Source organism: Jaculus jaculus, chromosome 15 (genome assembly GCF_020740685.1).
Source record: "Jaculus jaculus isolate mJacJac1 chromosome 15, mJacJac1.mat.Y.cur, whole genome shotgun sequence".
NCBI classification, from domain to species: Eukaryota; Metazoa; Chordata; class Mammalia; order Rodentia; family Dipodidae; genus Jaculus; species Jaculus jaculus.
The window spans coordinates 60,856,127-60,876,591 of record NC_059116.1 but is presented as its reverse complement, the minus strand read 5'-3'; positions in this window follow the sequence as shown (position 1 = coordinate 60,876,591).

The window sequence follows — 20,465 nt, the reverse complement described above, 5'->3', positions numbered from 1 at the left end:
TCATTTTCTTAGGGGACACTGACCTGTATCTCCCAGTACCAGCATGGGGCTATCACCCACAGTGAGCTTTTGATCAGAGAAACCTACACGGTTTCCTAAAAGAATGACAGATTTCTGTCTTTTATAGTAGTGTAGCCTATTGTGTTAAACTGGCTACTACAGTATCCAATGAGGGTTACAATGCTACAGAGATTGGAATAATAGTGTTTCGGTATCTGCTTTAATTGCTTTTCTTATTGCTAGGACCAAATACCTGATGAGAAATTTAAGATAGGAAGGATATATTTTGGGTCATATTTTAGGGAATGGTCCATCGTGGTAGAGAAAGCACGGTGGGAAGTATGTGTGGCTAAAAAATTTCACATTTCTACAGACCAGAAACAGAGAAAAAGGAATGCTGGCTCTCAGCTGGCTTTCTCTTATTTTCTCTTTTAATCAATCTGGGACCCTAGCCCCATGGGATTGTACCACCCATATCTAAGGTGACTTTTTTTCTTCTCTGTTTACCCTCCCTGGAAATGACTTTCAAAGACAAGTCCACTGGTATATCTTCTGTGTGATTACAAATCCATTCAAGTTGACAATGAAAAACAACCATCACAGAATTCTAACACCTTTGTATCTATGGAGCTGATACTACTGCTTTGATTTTTAGGGAAAGTTCTTTATTTCTGTTTCTCCTCCTGATAACAAAAGTACTTTTCTCCTCCTCTACAATGGTCTGGATAAACAGCTGAGAATGGGGTCTAGAAGGACCATATATGCCTGTACATGGGGACAAGGGTTACTTGCATATTAGCATGTTCAGGAAAGAAATCTACCTAAATTGAGACCTCTTTATGAAAGCAGAACCATATATGCCTGTTTGTTTTCTTATAGTGTATACACTTTTGGATTTTTTCAGCTTTGTAGAAAATAACAAAAAGCCAGAGTTTGCATTTTATATCTTGGAATTTCATTAACTAAGGAAGTGAAAGACTTATACAATGGAAACATAAAAACACTGAAGAAAGAAACCAAGGATGACATGACAAAATGGAAATACCTCCCATGCTCATGAATTGGAAGAATCCATGTCATAAAAATGGCCATTCTGCCAAAAGCAATTTATAGACTCAATGTAGTACCTATTAAAATTCTAGTACCTTTTTCACACAGAAATAATAGTCTCAAAATTCATAGGGAACTACAGAAGGCCTCAGATATCCAAAATTATCCTTGGCAAAAGAAACACTTCTGGCTGGGTGTGGTGGTGCATGCCTTTAATCCCAGCACTTGGGAGTATCTAGGTACACAAAGAACTTAGAAGACTAAGCAATTATGCTAGAGTCATGGCTTAGCAGTTAAGGCACTTGCCTGCAAAGCCTGAGGACCCAGGTTTGCTTCCCTAGAATACATGTAAGCCATATACACATGGTGGCACAGGAATCTGGAGTTTGTTTGCAGTGGCTACAGACCCTGTCATGCTCATTCTCTCTCTCTCTCTCTCATAAGTAAATAAATGAAATATTTTTAAAATACCTAAGCAATTAAAAAGTCAAACAATCCACTCAAAAATGGGGCAGAGGCCAGGCATGGTGGCTGATGCCTTTAATCCCAGCACTCAGAAGGCAGAGGCAGGAGTATTACTGTGAATTTGAGAGTAGCCTGAGACTATACAGTGCATTCCAGGTCAGCCTGGGAGACAGTGAGACCCTACTTCAAAAACCAAATAACCAACCCAAAACCCAAAACAACAAAAGAAACAATGGGGCAGAAAATTTTCAAAGGAGGAAATAAAAATGGCCAATGCTCATTTAAGTAAATGCTCAACATCCACTAGCTATCAGGGAAATACAAATTAAAACAACGTTGAGATACCCTCTTTTTTTCAGTAAGGATGGCAATCATCAAAAATCAAATGACAAAAAATGGCTGGCAGGGTGTGGTGAAAGAGAAGCTCTTATTCACTGCTGGGTAGAAATGCAAGTTTGTACAAATACTCTGAAAATCAGTATGGAGACTCCTAAAAAAGATAAAAATTAGCTGGGTGTCGTAGCCCCTGCCTTTAATCCCAGGCAGAGGTAGGAGCATTGTGGTGAGTTCAGGGCCACCCTGAAACTACATAGTGAATTCCAGGTCAGCTGGGTGAGAATGAAACCCTAACTCAAAAAAAAAAAAAGATAAAAATTAATTTACCACCTGACACAGTTATTCCACTCCTTGATATTTATCATAAAGACTCCATTCTACTTCAGAGATACTTTCTCAGCCATGTTTATTGCCACTCTATTCACAATAGCTAGGCTTTGCAATCAACCCAGATGTCCATCGACTGATGAATGGGTAATGAACGTGTGGCACATATACACGATGGACTCCTACTTAGTGGTAAGAAGAAATGAAATAATGAAATTCACAGGAAAATGGGTGGTCTTAGAAAATTTCCTAAGTGAGGTCACACACACTAAGAAAGACAAATGTATGTGGCTCCTAATCTGGACCAGCAGAAGAACATTCTAAAACAGTAAGCATTAGGACCATATGTGTGCAACTAGAATGAGACCAGGCAAAAGAGGAACAAGGGAGGGAGGAGAGGAGGGATTACCATACAAACCCATAGAGAAAATAACACTGGGTGTGAGGGTAGGTGGGAGGGAAAGAAAGGTGGGGAGGAGGACTACATAAAAGCAAAGGCTACATCAGTCAACATATTAATAGAGCTTTCCTCCTAGAAACCACTATATGAGATAGAACCCCTTTTTTAAAAAAATATTTTTTTTAATTAATTATTTATTTATTTGAGAGCGACAGACACAGAGAGAAAGACAGATAGAGGGAGAGAGAGAGAATGGGCGTGCCAGGGCTTCCAGCCTCTGCAAATGAACTCCAGATGCATGCGCCCCCTTGTGCATCTGGCTAACGTGGGACCTGGGGAACCGAGCCTCAAACCGGGGTCCTTAGGCTTCACAGGCAAGTGCTTAACTGCTATGCCATCTCTCCAGACCTCAGATAGAACCCCTTTTAAGGGAGGTGGACAGACCAGGATGTAATGCCCATTAGAAAGTGAAGAAAGCTTAAGCCTTAAATTATGGGTTGTGGCTTGTAGATCCCTGGGCCAGATCCAGTCAACCCCCACAGCTAGCAGTTGGCCAAGGTGACCTGTGTAATTCTCCCAAAATTTCAGGCCTTTGCCAAACACTTGGGTACCAGACAGAGCTAGAAGGTAAGACCCTATTGCTGAAGACACCATAGGCTGCCATCTGGGAACAGAGAGACAATGTGGGAACAGAAAGGAAAGTCAGTCCTTGCCTGGCAAACCCTCATGGCACTGGAAAGTGCTATGGATGCTACTGTGAGACAGTGTTCAACAGCGAGACTAGGCAGGAGACCCCGTGAGTCACACAGTCTACCAGGTGGACAAGAAGCACATACCTGTGCAATCATGGCACATAGCCTTTGTGGGTAATCAACTAACCTCTGATTGAACAGGAGGCCAGATCAGTGGGAGAGAACTCATAACTGGCATTGGGAACTAAGTCAGCACCCCATGGTCAGGAAAATCACAACACTCAGAAGCCCAAAGTGTTCCATGTACAAGTTGCGTGGGTAGCCACATCAAAATGTCTCTTAAGCTCCTAGGCATATCCCTTTTAATCAAAGCTGTTCTTGCCCTTGGTTGTAGAATCTGTTTTATCTTACAGATGGCAGAGTGTACTGGGGAGATCCAAGATCCATCAATACAAGAAGAGATAGCCAAATGCTTGCAATGAGATGTGCCACCTCTACCATGTTTACTGGGGTCCAGAAGAAATTGCAGCAGCAGCAGCAGCATGAGTACTGCTCCCAGTGCTAGACCAACATTCACGTCCTGGAAAGTAGCCACAAGCACTGTGGTGAACCGAAACACATTGGAACAGAAATATGGAGGCTACAGAGAAGCCAATGCCAACCAATAGCATATCTGCCAAGGTTCAGGGACTGTCAAGGAAGAGGTGGCGGAAAGATTGTCAGAGCCACAAGGTGGGTAGAAACAACCTGAGGCATAGCTCCCCCTGGAGACAGGGGCCCTAGTTACCCCACCATGAACACCAATAACACTACTGATTAAGGTCCCTCAGGGAAATGGGGGACCTCGGGATGGGACATACTATAACCTATATTAAAATATAAATAAATTAATTAAAAAATACTACAATAATGTTGGGAAGATAGCTCAGTTGTTAAAGGCACTTGTAAAGCCAGCCAGCCCAAGGTTCGACTTCCCAGTACCCACAAAAAGCCAGAGGCACAATGTGGCACATGCATCTGGAATTCATTTACAATAGAAAGAGGCCCTTGCATGGATGTAATGTGTTTCTGTCTCTGTCTGTCTCTCTGTGTGTCCCTATTAAATACATCAATAAATAAAATATTAAAAATAATTTTTAAAAAGAGTGCATTTCATATAAAGAACTTTCCTAAGGAACGGCTCACTTCTTAGTGTTGTGTACTGGGATGAAACTAGCTCAGGTTGTAGTGTGGGCCTTTTGTTTCACTATTACAGCATTTGTTCATTTCTGTATCAGGTCTTGCTGTGTAGTCCAGGCTGGGCTTGAGCCCTGTATCCTTTCCCTACAGCTGCTGAGTATTGGGAAGATAGGTTTGCTCTGACATGCCTGGTGGTTTCACTTTTGTCTTTTATGCCACACACACAGCTGGGATTCTGGACACAGCCCACTGTATATGGAGGAGGCTGTGAAATCCCCGTGGTGTCAGATTTGTAGAGACAAAGGTCTTCTGCTGTCCATGTATACCCACTCTGTAAAAGTCCACCTAAACACCTGGATTCATTTCTCAACTATTAATAATCAACTATTCAATGTGTAAATTCTGCCAGACCTTGTGTTAAATGTTGGAGACACAATGATAAAGATGGCTTGGTTTCAGTCACCTTGGACAGTAGAAGAATAGAAAAGACCTCCCTGAAAAGCCACCATGTGAAGGGCATTACAGACGACTTGTTGCGGGGCTCCTTCCCGCACAGGTAGTGCCGAGGGAAGGACCAGGCCTGCTGGTTCCTCCCTAGGGGTTGAGGGGATGATGAGCGTCGGACGACTCAGAAACCTCTCCTGGCCACCGAGAAAAACCACACTGAGTCGGGAGTCTTTGCAATGCAGGAACAACTTGCTTTATTACTCTGAGCAGTTGCCTATATCATGTTGGGGATGAAGGCGGGGATTTTAGGGTGGGAGAAGAGGTAAGGGCCAATAGTAAACTTTTAACTATTGAAATGGTAATTACAATTACCAGGAGGAAGTAGCAGGCCAGAAGCCCTTAGGCATCCTGCTGAGTCATAGCTGGCCAGAGACAGGTCGCCAAACTTTAGCTAGGCTCAGGAAGTTCCACTAGGCCTCACGCCTAGGCCTTTCAGGGCCCAACATCTCCCCCTTTTGTTTTTGTAAGAGCATTAGTCACCATGTCCCCTGTCTTAGGTTGTCCCCCTCTGGGGATCTTACCTGTCATTGAGTACCAGGTGTTTAGCTCACTGAGCCACTCCACGGCCTGTCTTAGGTTGTCCTCCTCTGGGGATCTTACCCGTCATTGGTCACATGGAGGGCAGGGGAGGTGGCAGTGGGTCATCTGAGGAACTTAATTTCTGAGTTGTCGGCCTGTGATATCTCGACCTGGTGAGGTTTTATTACTCTAGCCGCTGGTAAATAAATTGTGTAATTTTGTTAATTACACAAGGCCCGACAGTGAGGATAAGGAGGAGGGGAAGGAGAAGAAGGAGAAGGAGAAGAAGGAGAAGAAGGAGGACAAGGATGGGGAGGGGTTCAGGTAGAGAAGATGTAAGGTAAGAAGTCATATAAGCCCGTTCTGTAGCAGGTTGTCTTGGGGGTCCCGTCGCCTCCTCTCCATGTCTTCCTGGAGCCTCTTAATCTTGTCCTGGACGATTCCTGATTTACTGGCGTAAAAGCAGCATTTTTCCTGTAAAAACAAACATATGCCTCTCTTTTCGGCTGTTAGTAGGTCTAGTCCTCTCCTGTTTTGTAGGACTACTTTAGCCAAGGAATCTAGCTTCCAGGAATGATATCTACATCTGGGATTAAGGTGGCTGGGGCACAAGGGCCCATCCAATTGCTGGGCAGAAAGTTACAGGCCATTTTGCCTCCGCAAACATAAGCCATTCCAGAAGGCGGGCAGTGTTGAGCACTGGGCTCAGTTTTGTTAAAATTACAGAAGGAAGGATGAATGTATCTCACATCTATACTGGAATTATTAGGAGAAGGAAGGGCCCAAATGCCCAGAGGAAACATTGGGAAAAGCTGGACGGGGATGGGGAAGGTGGCTGAGCAGCTTTTTTAAGGTCGTATAGACAACTGTACTGCAATCAGCCAGAGAGGCCCAGATTGGAGGCAAAGCCAGCAATCCTCCACAAGGGAGGGAGTTATTTAATTTAGCAGGGTAAAGGACCATTTTAGGAACAGTCCTCAGGGGTGGGACACTCCCTAGAGAAGTGATTGTCAGTGTCCCCTTGTTCAGACAAATATTTTAGGTCCCTTACTGGTACCCAAATGGGTCTTTTTTCATCTTGAGGGAAGACACATCCAAACCCTCTCCCTGCTGTGAGGAGCGGATCAGGCCCTCTCCAGGCCCCAGTCAATGGGTCTCTCCATCTTACCCAGATAGAATTGTAGGTAACAGATGAGGACCAATGTTTTTGAAAAGGGGATAATTGTTTATTTTCTTTAGAAAAGTTTAAAATGTTTAGGGTAAATAATGCCTTTTTTAGTTGGTCATGTGAGGGTAAGGACTCCCCCTTTTGTTTTTGTAATTGAGACTTGAGAGTTTGATTATATCTTTCAACTATAGCTTGGCCCTGGGGGTTGTATGGGATGCCTGTGGAATGTGAAATTTTCCAGGTCTGGAGAAAATCTATAAAGGCCTTGCTTATGAAGCAGGGGCCATTATCTGTTTTTATTTGATCAGGTAGCCCAAGAGTGGCAAAACATTGAAGCATATGACTAATGGCATGTTTAGATTTTTCCCCCGGCATGTGCTGATGCCCAGCAGGCGCGGGAGAAGGTATCGACTGAAAGAAAGATATATTTAAGCTTTCCAAATGGAGAATAGTGTGTGACATCAATTTGCCAAAGATGATTAGGGCGGAGCCCTCGAGGATTGCTTCCTGTATTTTGAAGGGGGGGTACTTGGAGGAAAGGCTGACAGGACTTACAAGTCCGGACAATTTTTTTAAGGTTCTTGACTGGTACCTGTGGAAACCTGTGCTTGAGACCTCTCCAGTTGACATGGGTCAATAAGTGGAAGCATGTAGCTTCTGTAATAGTATTACATTGAGGCATAGAAGCCATTTTATCAGCCAAATTGTTTCCTTGAGAGAGAAATCCCGGTAAGTTTTGATGACCCCTGAGATGTTGAAGAAAAATGGGATTGATTCTTTGTTTGAGTAGGGAACGAGCTTGAATCATCAAAGGAGATATAGGGTTGGAGTCCAATCTAATATGGGCCTCAACCAGGTTGGGTAATAAATTAACAACATAAAGGCTGTCAGAAAATAAGTTAAATGGCTCTTGAATAGTGTCTAAAGCTAGAAGGACAGCAAATAGTTCTTTGAATTGTGCTGACCCCTCAACCTCATGGGAGAGTGACTTTATGGGGATAGGCTCTTTTTTCTGTTTTAAAGGAGGGTAAATGACTAGGGAAGCCCCCAGGTGCTCTCCATCGGTAAACACAGTAAGAAAGTCAGGGTTAGGTTGAGACAGAAAAAGCCTGGGGGGCTTCCATTCTAACCTGGAGAAAGAACTCATCCATTTGTGGGGGCCATAATGGCAATCAATTTTACCTAGAAACCCCTCGAGAGCTGTAGCAAGTCTGTTATTATTTCTCTGAAGCCAGGTGAAATCAGTTATCTTAAAGGGAGTGACAATAAGGTGAGGTTCTGTGCCAAACAACTGGACAGAGGTGTCTCTGCCCTTGATAATGCAATCAGCAACCTGGTTGGTTATAGAATAAACTCTGGGGATCCCACTGATTGAGAGGTGGATCCATTGGATGGGCTCACCTTCCTGGGCCAACTGTGCAGTACATAATGTTTCCCCAGAGAAAATGTAGAGGGAGATGGGCAAATTAGGATTGAACCTCTTTAAGGTCGCAGTATTTATAGCCTGTTGTACCTTATAAAAAATTTGTTGATGACAAGGGGACAAAATTACCTGAGAGGAGAAGTTAAGATCCTTTAGGAGGTCAAACAAAGGGGACAGCTCTTCAGTAGTTATGGGTATCCAAGGCCTCATCCAGTTAATTTCTCCCAAGAGCTTCTGGAGTTGAGGCAAGGTGTAAGAATCCTGAATATAAAGTTGTGGTTTAACAGGTGAAACTGTATCTAGAGTAAGGGTCGAGCCCAAGATCTTAAAGGGAGGCACAGTTTGAACTTTTTCAGGAGCTACTTTAAAGCCGTGAGTATGAAGGATAGTTAGACATTGATGGGTAAGGTCCTGGAGTGTGGAGGAATCTAGGCACCCAAGAATAATATCATCCATGTAGATATAAAACAGGGTATTGGGGAGATTGAAAAGAGAAGAGAAAATGGATGACAGGTAATATTGACAAATGGGTGGGCTATTAGCCATGCCCTGAGGTAAGACAGTCCATTCAAATCTCCTATCTGGGCCACAAAAGTTAATAGCGGGTACAGAGAATGCAAATTTTTCCATGTCTCCTGGATGGAGAGGGATAGAGAAGAAGCAATCTTTAATGTCAATGATAGTAATATGGTATATATTGGGAATAGCTGGGATCCATGGGAGTCCCCTCTGGGGGGTTCCAAAGGGGATCATGAGTTTATTGATCTTTCTTAAATCATGTAAAAATCTCCAGGACCCATTAGGCTTTTTTATGACAAAGACAGGAGAGTTCCAGGGACTAGTGGAGGGACGGATATGTCTAGCCTCCAACTGTTGATCAATAAGTATGTGGAGTTGGTGTAACTTAGAAGAAGGGAGAGGCCACTGCTCAACCCATATAGGGTCCCCCAGTTTCCACTGGATTTTAAATGGGGGGGGGCTGGGCAGTGGCCCTTAGATTTGGGGGTATTCATTGGAGTAATTAGGATGACATTCCCTCCCTTCCTTAAACCATTGTTGATATATATATTTTTTTATTTAACAAATCATTATAAAAGGCCTTATGATCAGTAGTGATGAAAGCCTCGGCATCTCCAAGGATGTCTTGCCCTAGTAAGTTAGCAGTGAGCCCAGTCACCACGAGAGGGCGGGCTTTTCCCTTGTCTCCACCTGGGTCAGTCCAAGGGGGCCACGTGGCAGTCTCCTAGAAGGTGGATTGTCCGCCAACTCCCAGTAGGGGAGGGCCAGGCACAAGCTGCCAGGAGGGGGGCCATCTATTTAAATTACCACATTTTGCCCCTGGCTCCCAATAGATTTATAATTATTATATATTATAAACTGTACTTAGTTTAATTTTAAAGGTCTCCACAGTCTTGACCAATATAAGATATTGAGATTTGTAAAATTAAACAAGTTAAACACTTTAACATATAAAGGCACAGAGTAAACATTTTTATCTGGTATAAAGCATAGCAAAGAGAGACTAAAACAATGTAAATTGAACCGTCATAACCTAAAATTTGTCTCAGACCTGTAACTTGTTTGAGGTGTTTTAGTTTAAAATCTTAAGTCTCAGCCGGGCGTGGTGGTGTACGCCTTTAATCCCAGCACTCGGGAGGTGGAGGTAGGAGGATTACCATGAGTTTTAGGCCACCCTGAGGCTTCTTAGGGAATTCCAGGTCAGCCTGAGCTAGAGTGAAATCCTACCTCGAAAAACCAAAACAAAGAAAAAACAAATCTTTATTTTTTTAAATCCAATATCGCTAGCTAAGCATATCAGTCTATTACAAATTTAACCTTGATTAAAGTCTCTGGGTCTGGGCAGCAGGCCGTAGCCAGCCCTTATGCCAGTAGCCCAGTTCCAACGACATTCCCTGTAGTCTTTCTTTCCTCTTAGAAAGCTTATATGGCAAGCCTTGAAGTTTAATGCTATCTGTACTTAGATTTTTAAACTTTTATCTGAATAGTCCATAAAATTTGGATTATCATTCCAGAAGACACCTTTACTTGTAAGTATCAAGTCCATGTCTGTTTTTTTAAAGCAAAGATTCCAAAAGATTAACATCCACATGGTCAGGTTCATCTCAGCTCATTAGACAGCTTTAGGTTTGCTGAGATAAACTTCCAGACCAGGTACAGTTATGGAGGAAGGAATATTTACTGAAGCTTATAGATCCAGGGGAAGTTCCATAATGGCAGAAAAAGCTGGCCTGCCTTCACAGGCCCAAGCAGAGAGAGAGAGAAGCACAAGCCTTTAGAAATACAAAAGCCGCGGCAAACCGAAGGTGAAGGGAACGAGAAAGGGAACGAAGAGATGTCGACAAGTAAGTACAGGTTGTAGAAGCAAAGTTTAGTGCAGTAAATAGGAAGACTACCTCATAACTTATGAGGGTACGCTCACCCGCAAACACCGATTACCTCCTCAACGACTGCCTCTCACAGGGTGCACTAGTCTGTCGGGGTCCCAGAGCCCCACGTTGGGCGCCAGATGTGGGGCTCCTTTCCGCACAGGTAGTGCCGAGGGAAGGACCAGGCCTGCTGGTTCCTCCCTAGGGGTTGAGGGGATGATGAGTGTCGGACGACTCAGAAACCTCTCCTGGCCACCGGAGACAAACCACACTGAGTCGGGAGTCTTTGCAATGCAGGAACAACTCGCTTTATTACTCTGAGCAGTTGTTTATATCATGTTGGGGATGAAGGAGGGGATTTTGGGGTGGGAGAAGAGGTAAGGGCCAATAGTAAACTTTTAACTATTGAAATGGTAATTACAATTACCAGGAGGAAGTAGCAGGCCAGAAGCCCTTAGGCATCCTGCTGAGTCATAGCTGGCCAGAGACAGGTCGCCAAACTTTAGCTAGGCTCAGGAAGTTCCACTAGGCCTCACGCCTAGGCCTTTCAGGGCCCAACAACTTGTGAGGCACTGGTGAGGGGGCGAAGGGAGGGAAGGACCTGTGTGGGAGATTCTGGGAAGAGATGATCTCTCTGAGAGAGTGAGGCTGGAGGACAGGCAGCAGCCAGCTTGGTGGAGGAGGGCACAGCCACTCAAGGCTGAGAATAGCACACGTGGGCTCTGAGGTGCAGAGAAGTTGAATGAGTTGGAGGCACTGAATTTAGCCATCTTGCGTAAAAGCCTAACCTTGATACCAGCACATTTTTTCTGGTCTGAGAAACTGTAAAAAAGACTCCATGTGAAAGGATATTCCATATTCAACACGGTAAATAAATACATTTTTCTTCCTATTTTGACTTCTCCATATTTTCCAAGATCAGTAAAATAAACTTGATGAGGGCTGGAGAGATTGCTCAGTGGTTAAGGTACTTTCCTGCAATGCCTAAAAACCAAGGTTTGATTCCCCAGTGCCAACCTGAAGTCAGATGCATAAAGTGGCATATGCATTTGGAGTTTGTTTACAGTGGCGAGAGGCCCTGGTGTACCCATTCTCTCTCTTTCTCTTTCTCTGTCTTTGCAAATGAATACATAAAGTATTTGTAAAAATTGATCAAAGGCATTGTTTTCACTTTTTTTTGTAAACTAAGCCTCACTGATGGCTGATCTTCTTTGGTTTGTCTAAAAGTTTCCACTGCTGTTGAAATCATCTGCAACATATTAGCATGTCAGTAAAGCTGAGAGGTTAAATGCTCAAGCTTTAAGCAATTACAGGATAAATTGTGTGGCAAAGATATGTTTAATTTTGAGTGAATTTTAATTAAAGGAGTTATTCAGAATCCTTACAAAAATTATCACTACAGAGCCCTGTGTGTGTATGCATGTGTGTGTGTCCTCCCTTTGATCCCAGAAATGCTCATTGTCAAACTATAGTCAAAACATAGCTTTTTGCTTTTCCTAATTTCATACCAGAACAGGGGAAGCCACCAAAATGTTCTCTTATTCCATCTGTAGAAGACTACTCTGCCAGTGCTTTGGAAACAGATCAACTGGAATGGTTTAGCCCTGGTCTCTTTGCAAAAATCAAATCATAGAATAACGTTAGATTGTATTCTTTGGTGACAATCAGTTGCTGGCAAAGTGACGTGGCTGAAACAAGGAGACCACCAGGTGCCATCAACCATGTCCTCGTTTCCAAGAGTGACCCATGGAGAGAGGCTACCTTCTCTTTGCTCATCTGCATGTGTGGCAGAACACTCCAGCAGCAGCTCATTTATCAGGAAGCTGCACCGTTCACATTGATAATGTGTGCAATTAGGGCCTATTAGTCCTGATTGGAAGTGAAGTATTGGAGGTGTTAATGCAATTTGAGAAGGGAGAAACAACATCTGGTGCCCCAACATCTTCGTGGGAGAGAGTAGTGCAAACCCAGGGGAACAGTCAATGCAAGCATTTGCAAACAAGAAGCAAGTTGTGGGGGCATTTCTTCAGAGATCAAACTCCACATAACTTTATAAGTAGGTATATTTATTGGGTGTCATGGGAATTGTGGCAAATATTTATATGTAGATATTTATCAGACCCCAGTGAAAAGGCATCACTCGGTTTACAGTTGGAATGTTATGTGTATGAAATGAAGGGAAGAGGGAACAACTCGATCCGTGCCTAGGAGAAGGACAGTGAGGCTGGAACTACTGATAAGTGGTCTGGCTACAGTGGGGCAGACCCAGCACTCATGTTGGCCAAGGAGGGGAGGATGGAGAGTTTGAGACTAGCAGGCTACATAGCAAGAACTTGTCTCAAAACATTCTTTCAAAAGGAGGTGAGGTCCTTAAATCCTAGCTCTTGGGAGGCAGAGGTAGGAGGATCACTGAGTGTTTGAGGCCATCCTAAGATCAGGTCAGCCTGAGCCAGAGAGAGACCCTAGCTTGAAACACCAAAAAAAAAAAAAAAAAAAAAAAAAAAAAAAGATTGAAGAGATGGTTTAGCAGTTGAGGCACTTGCCTGCAAAGTCAAAAGGCATAGGTTCAATTCTCCAGGACCCAGAGCCAGATGCACATGCATCTGGAGTTCATCTGTAGCGGCTTAAGGCCCTGGTGTGCCAATTTTCTCTCTCTCTCTCCTTCTCCCTCTTCTTCTCTCTTATAAATAAATACTTTTTAAAAAAATTTAAGGGAAGAGGTGTAAGCCTCGGGCCTAGTCTTTTTTTTTTTTTTTTAATTTTAGTTTTTTGAGGTAGGGTTTCACTCTCAACCAGGATGGCCTGGAATTCACTATGTACTCTCAGGACAGCCTCAAACTCCTGGTGATCCTCCCACCTCTGCCTCTGAGATCAGGTCTAGTTCTTTATCCTCCTGTTTTCATGTTTTAGCACATGACCATATTCCAGCTTACCAGAAGAAAGGTAGGGACTATGGTCATGAACTATCATAAAAAATAAGGAGCAGGGCTGGAGAGATGGCTTAGCAGCTTAGCGCTTGCCTGTGAAGCCTAAGGACTCCGGTTCAAGGCTCGATTCCCCAAGACTCAGGTTAGCCAGATGCACAAGGGGGCGCATGCATTGGGAGTTCGTTTGCAGTGGCTGGAAGCCCTGGGGCGCCCATTCTCTCTCTCTCTCTATCTGCCTCTCTGCCTCTCTCTGTCACTCTCAAATAAATAAATAAAAATGAACCAAAAGAAAAAGAAAAAGAAAAATAAGGAGCAGAGTCTGGAAAGATGGTTTAGCAGTTAAAGTACTTGCTTCCAAAGCTGCCGGACGTGGTGGTGCACTCTTTTAATCCCAGCACTCGGGAGGCAGAAGTAGGAGGATCACCCACCATGAGTTCAATGCCACCCTGAGATGACATACTTAATTCCAGGTCAGCCTGGACCAGAGTGAGACCCTACCTTGAAAAACAAAACAAAACAAAACAAACAAATAAACAAACAAACAAAAAAAGCCAAAGCCAAAGGACCACGGTTCAATTCTCCAAGACCCATGTAAAGCCAAATGCACAAGTTGACACATGCATTTGGAGTTTGTTTGCAGTGGCTAGTGGCCCTGGTGCATCCATTTCTCTCTCTCTCTCTCAAGTAAATAAAATGAACTTTCAAAACAGAAGAAAGTAGGGAGCAGGTCTGGATTCACTTATGGGTTAGGTATTGTCTATGTGAAGGATGAGATGCTTGGATGTCCTCAGATATTTTCTGCTGTTAACCTGTTATCTGAAAACTGATATCTTAACTTTCAGGGTCTTAAAATTTAGGCTGTATTTCTAATTCTTTTGTTGTTATGTAATAAGGTCATATCTCCTCCTCTTGTTTCTCTTCCTTTTCCTCCTCTTCCTTCTCCTCCCCCTTCTCCTCTTGTTCCCCTTCTCCCTCTTTTTCGTCTCTTCCTCTTCCACCTCCTCCTCCATCCTCCTCCTTCTTCCTGTGTGTTGCGTGGTTGTGTGTGTGGGGGAGGGCGGTGCTTGTCAAGATCAGAGGTCAATATTGGCTATATTGGGTATCATCAATTGCTCTCCACCTTCTTTTTTTTTTTGTGGTAGGGTCTAGTTCTGGTCCAAACTGACCTGAAATTTACTATGTAGTCTCAGGGCAGCCTTGAACTCTTAGTGACTCTCCTGCGTTTGCAAGTTCCGTCACTGAACCTGAAGCTCACCAATTTGGCTAGACTGGCTAGGCAGCAAGCCCTAGGGATAAGCACTTCTCTGCCTCTCTAGTTCTGATATTACAGATGCACACTGCCTCACCCAGCTTCATGTGTATGTTGGGGATCTGAATCCAGGTCCTTGTGCTTGCATGGTAAAAACTTTTCTGCCAGCACTCGGGAGGCAGAGGTAGGAGGATTGCTGTGAGTTCGAGGCCACCCTGAGACTCCATAGTGAATTCCAGGTCAGCCTGGGCTAGAGTGAGACCCTACCTCGAAAAACCCCCCAAAAAAAACCCTTTTCTGACCAAACCATCTCCCCAACCCAAGAAGTGTGTATTTTTAAGACCTTAATTTAGTCTTGGTATTTGTAATAGGATGGGCAAAGGCTTTCTAAAGTGATGTGGGCAACATGTGTCCATTTGATAGAAGAGGCATAAATAAGAAAGAGAATGAGCTAGAGCAGGAACATTTACCTAGACAACAATGTGAGTGGTGCTTCTGGGAGCCATCTAACATGTGGTGGGCAGGACACTTGTACAAGATGTGTGAATGTATGTTTGTGTGTGCATGCCCACGTGCGTGAATTTTGCTTCTTTGTCAAACGTTTTTTATGTTAGCTTCTAAGGTGTTCTCACTTTAAAACTTAAGAGTTGGGTCTTCCGGTCAAGATGGCGACCGCCTAGCTGCACTACAAACAACGAGGGAAAAAAAGGCAAGTATTCAAGGGAAATTAGGAACTTTTTGAAGACGGAGGGCACAGATTGGGATAAAAGAGGGAAGCACACACCCCCAAGACCCACGCCCCGCCACCCCGCCCGTGGCGAATAACTGCATCGGGCGCGGCCCCGCGCCCAGCGGCCCGGCGCCCCGTGCACACCAAGCCCCACGCGCCCCGGCGGCCCAGCGCACCCCACAACCCCCGTGCCCCATGCCCGCCGCACCCCCGCACCCCCCCAGCACGCCCCTCCCCCCCAGCCACGCTCCCTATCCACACACGGCAGACGTGGCCCGAGCGAACCAAGGCTTCCCGCGCCCCGGGCGCCCAGGCCTGCCACGCGCCCCCACGCGCACAAGACCCCTGTGCCCCACCCCCGCATGCCTCGAGACCACCCCACGCCCGCCCCACCCTCCCGCACGCCCCCCCCCCCGCGTGTTCCTTGCTCTCTATCCACACACAGCAGGCACGCCCCAAGCTCCCCGCGCCCCGGGCGCCCAGGCGTGCCCCGCACCCCCACGCCCCCAGCGCGCCCTGAGACCCCCACGCCCCACCCCCACGCGCCTCGAGCCCCCCCGCGCGCCCCGCCTCCGCCTCCCCCCCCCAGTGTGCCCAACGCTCCCTACCCACACGCGACAGGGGCGCTCAAAGCGCCCCGCAGCGTCCAGCGCCCGGGCGCCCAGGTGTGCCCCGCGCCCCCCGCGTGCCCCGAGACTCCCCGCGCCCCACCCCCGCGCTCCTCGAGCCCCCCCGTGCACCCCACCGCCGCTGCGCGTCCAGACTGCCCTGCAGCGTCCCGCAGCATCCAGCACTCCATCTTACCTCAGTGTGCTCCACGCCCCCTGCACAACCCGTGACCCCCTGGACCCCCTCACCCCCCCCCGCGCGATCCGCCCCCTCCCCCCCTGCGAGTCCAGAGCACCCCACGGTATCCCACAGCGCCCTGCGCTCCTAGCTGCCCCCCCTCCCCTCACGCCCTGCTGTTCTCACATCACTTGCCGCCGGTCAGTTTCTGCTGTGTCCTGATTCCATACCCACATCATCTGCCTCTGCACTACAATTGCACGTGCAGTGGGCCCAGTCCCACAGCAAGAGCCACATAAGTCCACACTGAGTCACTAGCACCAGCGCAGGTGCCATCCCCTACCTGTACATCGCCACCCATCCCCCACTCCCCTGAGGCAGAAGAGCACAGACTGTTTACAGACCCCAGTGTACCCAGCCAGAACCGAGGCACCTTCAAGGATTGCTACCTCAGTCCCTTTTCAAGCTCAAAGGCAGGCAGCTTAGGTGCATTATTGGGTGAGAATTCAGGCAACTTTGGTGCCCCTGTCAGGCTATAGGTAGGCAGCTTTGGCAAGAGTGAGCAAAAACCCAGGCTTCTTACAACTGCCCCAGGCTGCCTTGGATTTGCATTAAGCTAGATCCCAGGCTGCTCCACCCACCTACCTGCCCATACACTGACATGGGTAGACCACAGCGCAAAAGAAATAACACGAAAAATAAAATGGAAGAAAATCCAGACAGATCACCCAGTCCAACAAGGATCACAACAAACCAAAACATAGAAGAGTGTTTAGGATCAGAACATCAAGTGGAAGCAATGAACAATGCAACCCTGACCAAACTACTGCTAGATCTGACAGGAAAGCTACAAAGGATAGATAATCATATGGATGCTACCATCACTAAGCTAGAGCAATATGATAAGACACTGGAAGGAATTCAAAGAGAGCTAAGAGAGTTGAGGGAGAATGAAAAAAAAAGAGGACCTTAAAAATCAGCTGGCCACACTAAATGAAAACATAAAGAAATGCAAGGATGATTTCCAAGAATCATCAAGAAAATCAGAAAATGAGACAAAAAGGGAGCTGGACAAAGCGATGGAAGTGATACATAGGAAAGTAGTAGAAAATGCAAACTTAATTGAACAAGTCCAAAACTCACTAGAGGCTCTCAAGAATAGAGTCAGCGAAGTGGAAGATAGAAATTCTGATCTGGAAGACAGGATGGAAGAAACAGTTCGAGAGTCCAAAAATTTCAGTAAGTTCAAAAGTTCCTGTGAACAGAACATGAGAGAATTGTGGGATACACTTAAACGTCCTAATATCAGAATCATTGGAATACCAGAAGGAGAAGAATTTCAGACCAAAGGCATGGAGAACTTATTTAACACAATAATTGAAGAAAACTTCCCCCGTCTCTTAAAAGAAAGGCCCATCAAGATTCAAGAAGCAAACAGAACTCCTAACCGACTAGACCAAAGGAGAAACTCCCCAAGGCATATTATCATTAAGACTCTAAACATTGACACCAAGGAAAAAATCCTAAAAGCAGCTAGGGAAAAACAGCACACCACTTTCAAAGGAAACCCCATCAGAATTACTTCAGACTTCTCAACGGAAACCCTGAAAGCTAGAAGGGCCTGGAATGATACTCTCCAAACTCTAAGAAACTATGGCTTTCAACCCAAACTACTCTACCCAGCAAAAGTCTCCCTTATAGTAGATGGTGAAAGGAAAACTTTCCATGATAAAACTCAGCTTTACAATTATATGAACACAAAACCAAACCTACAGAAAGTACTCTAGGAAATTCTCCACAGAGAAGAAACAAATAACCAAACACAAATGCCTACAAGAAGAAGATCACAGCAATCAAACCCCGCGTATATACAAAAAAAAAAAAAAAAAAAAAAATTCCATGGAAATGCCAACACACCTCTACCACCACAAAATGACAGGGATCAAATCAAATCTCACAGTCATCACCCTAAACATTAATGGCCTTAATTCACCCATCAAGAGACACAGGCTAACAGGGTGGATCAAAAAATTAGACCCCTCAATCTGCTGCCTTCAAGAAACCCACCTTACCACTAAAGACAGAAACCTCCTCAGGGTGAAAGGGTGGAAAACAATATTCCAAGCAAATGGGAATAAGAAACAAGCAGGTGTAGCTATATTAATATCAGATAAAGTTGACTTCAAACCAAAAACAATCAAAAAAGACAAAGAAGGCTACTTCCTACTTGTAAAGGGAACAATCCATCAAGAGGATATTACAATCATAAATCTGTATGCACCAAACACAGGGGCACCGCAGTTCATAAAACAAAACCTACTTGACAATAAAACAGAAATAACCACCAACACCATCATAGCTGGGGACTTTAACACACCATTATCAGTAATAGACAGATCATCCAAACAGAAGCTCAACAGGGAAGTAAGAGAGCTCAACAAAACCATAGAGCACTTAGACCTAACAGACATCTACAGAACTTTCCACCCCAAATCCACAGACTACACATTCTTCTCAGCAGCCCATGGAACATTCTCTAAAATAGACCATATACTGGGTCACAAAGATAGCCTCCACATATTTAGGAAAATCGACATAATTCCCTGCATGATATCAGATCATAATGCTATATTCCTAGAAATCAACAACAAAAAAACCAACAAGAGCCCCAACGGCAACTGGAAACTGAATAGCACACTCTTAAACAATAAATGGATAGTGGATGAAATAAAAAATGAAATTGCAAAATTCCTGGAATTGAATGACAATGAGAACACATCATACCAAAACTTGTGGGACACAATGAAGGCAGTCCTCAGGGGAAAATTCATAGCACTCAATGCCTTCATAAAAAAGACAGAAAAATCCCAAATCAATAGCTTAACCATCCACCTAAAGGCATTGGAAAAACAAGAAAAATCCAACCCAAAGAGCTCCAGAAGGAAGGAAATAATTAAAATCAGAGCAGAAATTAATGAATTGGAAACCAAGGAAACAACTAAGGCAATTGACAAAACAAAGAGCTGGTTCTTTGAAAAAATAAACAAGATTGACAAACCTCTGGCCAATTTGATCAAGCAAAAAAAGGAGAGACTCCAAATTAACAAAATTCAAAATGAAAAAGGAGAGATTACAACAGACATCAGTGAAATTGGCAGAATCATCAGGACTTATTTCAAAAACCTCTACTCCACAAAACTGGAAAATGTGGAGGAGATGGATAAATTCCTGGATGCATATCATCTACCAAAGCTAAACTCAGAGCAGATCAACCACCTCAATGAACCCATCACGCTCATGGAGATTGAAAAAGTAATAAAAAACCTCCCAAAAAAGAAGAGTCCAGGACCAGATGGATTCCCAGCCGAATTTTATCAAACCTTCATGGAAGAACTCAAACCAATCTTCCTAAAACTGTGCCACACAATTGAAGATCAGGGAAAACTACCCAACTCCTTCTATGAAGCTAGTATCACCCTAATCCCAAAACCAGGCAGAGACGCCACAAGAAAAGAAAACTATCGGCCTATTTCCCTAATGAACATAGACGCAAAGATCCTCAACAAAATTCTCGCAAACCGAATCCAACAACACATCAAAAGCATTATCCACCTTGACCAAGTGGGATTTATCCCAGGAACACAAGGGTGGTTCAACATACGAAAATCTGTCAATGTAATACACCACATAAACAAGCTTAAACATAAAAATCACATGATCATTTCGATAGATGCAGAAAAGGCCTTTGACAAGATACAACATCACTTCATGATCAAAACATTGGAGAGAATCGGCATGGCCGGTTCACATCTTAATATAATAAAGGCAATATACAAAGCTCCAAAGGCCCAAATAATTCTTAATGGAGAGAGACTGGAGGAATTCCCATTGAGATCAGGAACAAGACAGGGATGTCCTCTCTCACCTCTGCTTTTCAATATAGTTCTGGAAGTCCTAGCCCAAGCAATAAGGCAGGAGAAGGAAATAAAAGGGATACAATTTGGAAAGGAAGAAGTTAAGTTAGCTCTATTCGCTGATGACATGATTGTATATGTAAGAGACCCGAGAGACTCCATCCCAAAACTCCTGAAGGTGATTAACTCCTATAGCAAAGTAGCAGGATACAAAATCAATGCACAAAAATCGGAAGCATTTCTGTATGCAAATGACAAAGACACAGAAAAAGAAATAAAGGACATAGTCCCATTTTCAATAGCAAAAAATAAAATAAAATACCTTGGAATAACGTTAACCAAGGAAGTAAAAGATCTATACAACGAAAATATAAAAACTCTCAAAAAAGAAATTGAGGAGGACTTG